We start from the raw sequence: 9,282 nt of genomic DNA, 5'->3' as shown, positions 1-9,282 counted from the left end.
AGTTTTCGATCTTGCTGCAAACAACAATTATTAATGACTGAATTAAAATAAATATCAGAACAAACTTAATACAACACAAATAATTTAATTAAAATAATATTTATGTGTATTAATAATCAACTAATTAAGTTTATTAAAATATTGTCTCAACATTGATTAAAATTTTATGTAATTGCTCATGTTATCACAATTTAATAAAAATATATTAAATTTCCGAAAAAATTTGGAGGCCCCTATTTAGGTCGAGGCCTAGGCCAAATGGCCCATGTGGCCCCCCCTCTGATAGGGCCTATATATATATATATATATATATATATATATATATATATATATATATATATATATATATATATATATATCAGTATATATAGATAGGTCCCTAATATTTTGAAAAAAAAAGTTCTTCAAAAGTATATCATGATGGGTCTCAAAGTAAGTGAAAATTATAAAAATTCTAAAAATAACAATCATTTTATATAAAGTTTACTAGTTTAAATTTTATGGCTTAAAAATCATTATCATTTTTACCTGAAAATAAAAAAGTACATATTTTCATATGTTTTTTAAACAAACTTTTTAAATTTGTGCTTCCATAATTTTTTTTTACAATATTTAAAATTTTTATAAAATCTTACTTCTTTTGAGACCCAACATGATATGCTTTTTATAACTTTTTTTTCAAAATATTAGGAACCCATCTGTTGTTTAAGGGTCTTGAGCGACCCCTAAAACTTTTTTTTATTCAAAAATTTTTTTAATTTAGTATTGATTTATTATATAGAACACATTTAAGGGGTGGCAGCAGACAGTTTCAAAAAAGGTTGTTTTTAGAATCACCCTATAATATATATATATATATATATATATATATATATATATTATATATATATATATATATATATATATATATATATATATATATATATATATATGTATATTATATATATATATATTATATATATATATATATTATATATATATATATATATATATTATATATATATATATATATTATATATATATATATATTTATATATATATATGTATATATATATATATATATACGCATATATGTATATATACATATGGGTAAAAATTTCTCAAAAAACAAGGGGTTGCACCCTACATCACCGAATTCGCTGAAATTTGGCAAAAAGGTTTAAAAATATAAGTTAGGAATGAATGTAAATTTTTTTCAAAAAATTCTCATCCATTTAAGAGTTACAACAACTTGAAGTTAGTTAGTTTTTGACTGAAAAATGAGGGGGGAAAAGTGTTGGAAATAGGTCAATTTACTATTATCTTTTTAACAAGCTTGTGGTAATGTTGGGAATCTAAAATTTGGTACCAAAGGAGTTTAAAATCAGCTGAATCTGAAAATCATAGTCTCGTCTCTGTCAAAACAATGAAATATAGTTTATTGTAAGATCCACAAAATGCATTTACTAACAACAATAAAAAAGGACATTGACAAGTAGCTCTAGAAAAAATCTGACTGATGCAAAAAACTTTTGGTTTTGATTTTCTTAAATATTTGACATATATCTACTTTGCGAACCAAATTTTTATTGGTCTTTTGTTTTGTCGAGAAGTTATTAATGTTTTGGTTTTTCAATTTTTCTAAAGAAATTTTGTAAAAAAAAAAAGTTTGCAAATGTATTTTGACATTGAACTAAATACAATTATTTTTATTTTTTAATTAAATTGGTCTAATTAATCATAATCTATAAATTAATTATATAATTATGTTTTTATAAATCAACTGACTATAATTATTAGAGTTAGTTGATTAAAAAAAAACAGTATATATGATTAAATTATTTACAAAGTTATTACAAAACATTTTTTGTAAATTTATAAATTTGTTACTTGTTATTTTCATTACATAATAGTTATTTCATTTTTGTTACATAATAGTCATGTCATTAAATTAAACAATATTATATAACCTTTTGTTCTTAATTGTTTTATTGTAATCAAATAGTGATTATCTCATCAATAAAAAAAAAGTAATAAAATGACATACTAATGTCTAATAAATATTACCATGTTAAGTTATATAACTAAATAAAAATATATTCAGTTATATTTTAATTTCACACAAAATTTTTGTAAATAGTTGGTAGAGAATTGACAATAATTAGTAGGTACTTAAAGGTAATAATTAGTAGGTACTTAATAAAATATGTCTATTAGAACTACTAGCTATTTCTTCAAGCAATATGTTCCTTATAAATACAACTTAAATTTTTATTGTGGACATATTGTTTATGTTTAAGTGTGATTTACCTGGTAGGACATAGTATTTAAGATTTCTTGTTTTTAAGTGTTTAGACTGTGATTACTCATTACAGTTTTATATAGATAACAAAATAAATTGCTGCTTTGTAAATAATTATGGAGCTTGTTATGAACAGTCATATACCCAAGTAAGAAATCTGATTGAAGATATTGACAGCAATGTTAAAAAACTACTTGTAAAATGAACAAATATGAAAAAAGAACAAATTACTAGCATATGCACACATCATCATGATATGTTAGTTGTAAGATATGAAAGTAATCAGAAAAGTTGTTGTAATCCATTTCTGACTCACCAAAAGGTGTGTAAAGGTAAAAATTTATATATTTATATTTCATCAAGTAATATCGTTCTTAATAAATTGTTTATAAGTTTTTTTAATAATTATTATAATTAATAACATAATTAATTTTATAGTAATATAATTACATAATATAATTAACGTTATTTTAGTAATGTAATTACTCTTTCTTTTCAGCATCGCTACGTGTGATTACAATGCATACTGTGTTAGAAGCAAAAACTATAGGTTTAAATCTTACACCTGGAAAGAAATTGTGTCCAACCTGTCAAAGTAAAGTTATGAAACATTTATCAAAAAGTACGAGTGAAAATAAAAATGATGAAGATTTTGATATTGTTAATGAAACATCCATTCAAAATAAAAAAGAAGGTGTGGATACACACTTTACATTTGCTGGAGTATCTCCTATTAAGGTTAAAGGATTGCATAAGTCAGGTAAAATCAGAGAAGGTAAACGAAAATTGACAGCATTAACAACCTCCATTAAAAAAAAGGTAGCCACTTTCCTTAATATATCAGAAGAAAGATTTGAAGAGCAGTCAAATTTTGTTAACGAGTATATTGAAAAAGCAAACTTGTTTGATAACATGATGGTATCACTAACTAAAAAAATTGCAGAGTCTACAGCAACATCTAAAAAAATACAACTGACGACACTTGCTCCAGCAGATTGGTCAATAAAAAAGGTTTCTGAAATATTACATGTAACAAACTATGTAGTTCGAACTGCACGTAAGTTGGCATATAGGTCAAAATTGACACATAATAAAGAGCCAGTGTTTGAATACATTGAACTAGTATGTAGAAAAATGGAAAAAATTGCACCACATTCTTATTTAGCAAAAAGTCAAGCATCATACCTGAGATCAAGAAAAGAAGATATGAATGAGGTAACAGCATTATTTCTGGGTGATTTTTCAGAAAACTATAAATTTGTAGTTCAAGATGAAGTGCAAAGCTTTCATTGGACAAATTTACAATGTACACTTCATCCTGTGATTATTTATTTCAAAAAAGAAGGTATTCTCAAGCACAAATCTTATTTTATTATTTTAGATGATATGATCCATGATGTGAACATGGTATATAAAATTATTGATGTTGTTAGCAATGATATAAAAACAAATCTGCCTCAAATAAAAAATATTGAATACTTTTCAGATGGGTGTGCAGGTCAATATAAGAATTGGAAAAATATTTCAAATCTTTGTTTCCATCTTGAAGATTTTGGATTTTCTGCTAAATGGAATCTTTTTTGCAACTAGTCACGGTAAGCAACCTTGTGATGGGATAGGTGGTACAGTCAAATGTTTAACAACACTAGCAAGCTTGCAAAGAGATATGGGTAATCATATTTTATCTCCACAAGCAATGTATAAATATTGCAATGAAAACATTGAAGGTGTACATTTCATATATATCTCATCAGAAGATTTATTTTTGGTGAGAAACACTCTTAAAGAATGATTGGATACTGCAAATACAATACCTGAAACATGTAGTTACCATCAATATGTACCACTTGGCCATCAAAAGGTAAAAAATATATGTTTAATATACCTTTTACTATCTTTTAAAAAACATGAATAACTTTTGTTGATCAAATAGATTTTTGATTTGAGCTGAATCATTGTCAAAAATATTTATATTTTATTTTGGGCTCACAATTTCCTTTAAATGCATTTAATTAAACATGTTTAACAAAAATGAATAAATGCATATGTTATTATTTTGTCTAGGTAGGCACAAAGCTATGCAGTGTTGATGAAGAATTTGCTTTATTTCATGACTTTGGAAACATCCAGATAACAACTGTAAACCTAGTACCAGGTGATTTTGCCTGTGTTTCCTATGAGCAAAAGTGGTGGATAGAAGTCATTCAAGATATTAATCTGAAAGAAAAAGACGTGCTTGTAAAATTTATGTGTCCGAATGGTCCTGCACGGTTGTTTAAATGGCCACCAATAGATATCCAATGCTGGATTCCAGATGTCCACATCATTTGTAAAGTTGAGGTACCGATAACAAAAACAGGACTTTGCTACTATTTAGCCAAAGACGACTTAAAAAAAATTGTTTTCCTAAGGAAATAGAGATTATTATGTCTTGTCCATACTTAAACCTTATGCTTATGTGTACAACTTGTAAATAATGTGAATGTAAAGCATGTATAAAATCACTAAAATTGAGCATTTCTTTTTTGTATTTTTTTATACCTTTTAAATAACATATGAAAATAAATAAAAAAAGTAACTAAATTGTTAATTTCTGATTTGATTTATTGGTAAAAGGTTGGGATTGAGTGTCTGGTTTAATAAATATCACAAAATTTTGTGTCCACATCAAACATCAATAATTCCTTAAGTAAATGTAAGGCCAAAATAAAATTGGTTCAAAAAGTAGATGTTCATCTTGTCTTTATTTAAAATCAAAATTAAATTTGTTTTCTATCAGTCAGACTTTTTTTATAGCTAAATTGTCAATGCCCTTTTGTATCGGCATTATTGAATGTGTTTTATGGATGGTAAAATAAACTACATTGTTTTCTTTTGACAGATAAAAACCTATATTTTTTGAATTAAACAGGTTTTAAACTCTTTTAGTACCAAATTTCAGAACTGTAGCATCACTACAAGCACCCTATAAGGGTAAAAGTAAATGGAATAACTTTCGGCACATTCCCCCCCTCATTTTTCAGTCAAAATCAAGAAAACTTCAAGTTGCTGTAAGTTATAAACGAATAGGAATTTTATGAAAAAATTTTACAGTCTTTCCTAATATATATCTCTGAACATTTGTGCCAAGTTTCAGAAAATTTGGTGATGTAGGGTGCAGATTTGTGTTTTTTTGTGTTTTTTGAAAAATTTTTACTCATATATATATATATATATATATATATATATATATATATATATATATATATATATATATATATATAATATATATATATATATATATATAGATCTATAGTTTGTTGGCTTTGGGAAGAGCGGAAGGAAAAAAGTGATTCTTACTCCAACATATACGTCACTTTTAATTACTTTTAACTTTCGTCCAACATTTCCATGTTGGACGAAAGTAAAAACCATTAATTTAATTACAAATTAATCGTTTTTTAAAAAAACCACAAAAACGCAAATTTAATTGACCAGAATGTTTTTAAAAACATTCTGAATGTTTTTAAAACATTTTGAATGTTTTTAACAATATAAACAATGTTTTTATTATTATTTTTTTTTAATAAAAATGTTTTTATTTTTATTTTTTTTAATAAAATGTTTTTATTTTTATTTTTTTTACTGTAAATCATGCGCGGAGTGTTGCTACATCGACTATCTTATAGCCTGACTCGCAAGGGAGTGCTGCTACATCGACTGACAAATAGCCTGACTCGCAAGGGAGTGCTGCTACATCGACTGACAAATAGCCTGACTCGCAAGGGAGTGCTGCTACATCGACTGACAAATAGCCTGACCCGCAAGGGAGTGCTGCTACATCGACCGAGGGTTTGGTTGGGGCAGGCAGTTTATCATTATTAAAAAAAAAAAATTCCGGTCTTGCATTTTAATTTTTACTTTTTGTCAACAAAATATGGAAAAAACTTTCGGACAACATCTAAGGGTTCTATATATATAAATATATATATATATATATATATATATATATATATATATATATATATATATATATATATATATATATATATATATATATATATATATATATATATATATATATATATATATATATGTATATATATATCGTATATATAGAACCCTTAGATGTTGTCCGAAAGTTTTTTCCAAGGAGAAAGTTTTCTCGCAAGGGAGTGCTGCTACATCGACTGACAAATAGCCTGACTCGCAAGGGAGTGCTGCTACATCGACTGACAAATAGCCTGACCCGCAAGGGAGTGCTGCTACATCGACTGAGGGTTTGGTTGGGGCAGGCAGTCTATCATTATTAAAAAAAAAAAATTCTAATCTATGTTGTCCGAAAGTTTTTTCCATATTTTGTTGACAAAAAGTAAAAATTAAAATGCAAGACCAGAATTTTTTATATATATATATATATATATATATATATATATATATAATATATTGTATATATATATATATATATATATATATATATATATATATATATATCATATATATATATATATATATATATATATATATATATATATATATATATATATATATATATATATATATATATATATATATATATATATATATATATATATATATATATATATATATATATATAGAACCCTTAGATGTTGTCCGAAAGTTTTATCCATATTTTGTTGACAAAAAGTAAAAATTAAAATGTAAGACCAGAATTTTTTTTTTTAATAATGATAGACTGCCTGCCCCAACCAAACCCTCAGTCGATGTAGCAGCACTCCCTTGCGAGTCAGGCTATTTGTCAGTCGATGTAGCAGCACTCCCTTGCGAGTCAGGCTATTTGTCAGTCGATGTAGCAGCACTCCCTTGCGAGTCAGGCTATAAGATAGTCGATGTAGCAACACTCGGCGCATAATTTACAGTAATAAAAATAAAAATAAAAACATTTTATTAAAAAAAATAAAAATAAAAACATTTTATTAAAAAAAATTAAAACAAAAACATTGTTTATATTGTTAAAAACATTCAAAATGTTTTAAAAACATTCAGAATGTTTTTAAAAACATTCTGGTCAATTAAATTTGCGTTTCTGTGGTTTTTTTAAAAAACAATTAATTTGTAATTAAATTAATGGTTTTTACTTTCGTCCAACACGGAAATGTTGGACGAAAGTTAAAAGTAATTAAAAGTGACGTATATGTTGGCGTAAGAATCACTTTTTTCCTTCTGCTCTTCCCAAAGCCAACAAACTATAGATATATATATATATATATATATATATATATATATATATATATATTATATATATATATATATATATATATATATATATATATATATATGTATATATTATGTATATGTACCAATCACTAATAAGAATAAAAACTTTCAGTGTAATCAGGTTTTAAAAATTGTAAACCTTAAAATAATCAAGTAATTTTTGATTTGTCAAAAATAAAGTTTTAATTTATTTCTCACCATAGTATAAAACTTATATAAGCATATTAAATCCTATTGAAATTATAATAAAAGACCTGTTAAAAAAATGCATATTTGACCACAAGCCACTCAAGAACTTTGTAAAAAAATTCTTGAGTGGCTTACCTACCCTTTTATTAAAACCCCCTGTTTATTAGATTTAGACTAAAATTCCACCCTCCATTTTATTCCCCCCCTGCTTCTACTTGTATTTAGCACCTGATTCGTTGTCTGATGTCTTGTGAATTTAAACCTAGACTTTCGCTAAAACTTTAGGAGCTTGTAGATACTCATCAAACCTCCTGGCTGTTGCTTACATGTTGCTAACTGTTTGAAACAAAGGATTTGATATAGAATCCAAATTTTGAAAGATGATCAACTAGCCACTTAAAATCAAAAAATTTGTTTAGCTAAAAATTAACAAATACTTGTTTAATTAAACACCAAATCCAAACGGAATAGAAGATATTATTGATTTAGGTCTTGAAACTTGCATGTTACATTTTCAAATACTTTTTTGTTTTAATTTCTATGGAATTAGCATATGAAAAAATGTCTTTAAGCTACTTTGAACCCATGTTTTTAGATCATCTTTGCAATTAACTATATCATCTGTAGTAAGGTATTTATCTTTATTATGAGAGATTCCCTTAATATCTGATTTAATAATCCTTGATATTGCTCAAACTATATCATCAACTGTTTTTATTGTCTTCTTCATTTTATTAATAAAATATAATGCCTTATCTTTAAAACAAACCACATCTGCTCGACCTTTTAACTCAGTAAAGAATATTTGGTTACCATAATGATCTTTTAATTTCTTTTTAAGCTATTTGATATAATATATGTTTTCATCATTTCCAAAATGCAAAATACTGACAATATGACTTTTGAGTAATAGTTACCAGGAGAAATAAGTAAAATAAATTACTAAATAATGTTTTTTAACATTTCTTCAAAAAATTAGGCGTGACACTTTTTACACCTTGAACATAAAATACTAAAACAATCATATAATTTTTAATTATTACTTGAAATTGTTTACTAAAATGTTTAATAAAAATATAAACCTTTACAACATGCATGATTAACTACCATGTAGTATTAATTATTTTAATGCCCATGGCTACTGTAAATTTATTGAATCTATATAACGTGTCCTTGAAGTAATAAGCATATCTTGTTAATTTTTCATTTTCAACCCACAGTTTTTATACAAGTATGAATCTGCATTAAGTTATCTTTCCAATGATATATGAAAAGTATATAATTGAAGAAATCTGACTATAGAAACTATTACCCTTTTTTAATTAGGCCTAAAGTACACCTTCTGACACTCTGATTGATAGGGCTTTTTTTTTGGTGAAGTATCTTATGTTTATGTTCACTTGTGCAAAGTTTTAGCTTTGTAATATTTTATTCTAGGTTGGGGTGATTTTTTTAGTTAATTCAGCAGACTATAACCTAACATAGAGTTGAATAATATCTGCATAAACTGCAAAAGCTGTAATTCTGGTTTTATTTGATTTTTTTAAATTTTGCTACAGTATTGTATCTATTTA

The 9,282-nt window shown here is 25.6% G+C and overlaps 1 protein-coding gene across 1 annotated transcript in view; it reads left to right on the top strand.

The window, feature by feature from the left end:
- The window catches only part of LOC100205272 (puromycin-sensitive aminopeptidase), an 89,084-nt gene that overhangs the window by 3,830 nt on the left and 75,972 nt on the right, over window positions 1-9,282 (top strand). The window lies entirely within an intron of this gene.

Source organism: Hydra vulgaris, chromosome 06, assembly GCF_038396675.1.
Source record: "Hydra vulgaris chromosome 06, alternate assembly HydraT2T_AEP".
Lineage (NCBI taxonomy): Eukaryota > Metazoa > Cnidaria > Hydrozoa > Anthoathecata > Hydridae > Hydra > Hydra vulgaris.
The sequence above is the reverse complement of the archived record's forward strand: the minus strand, read 5'-3'. Positions and strand labels throughout refer to the sequence as shown.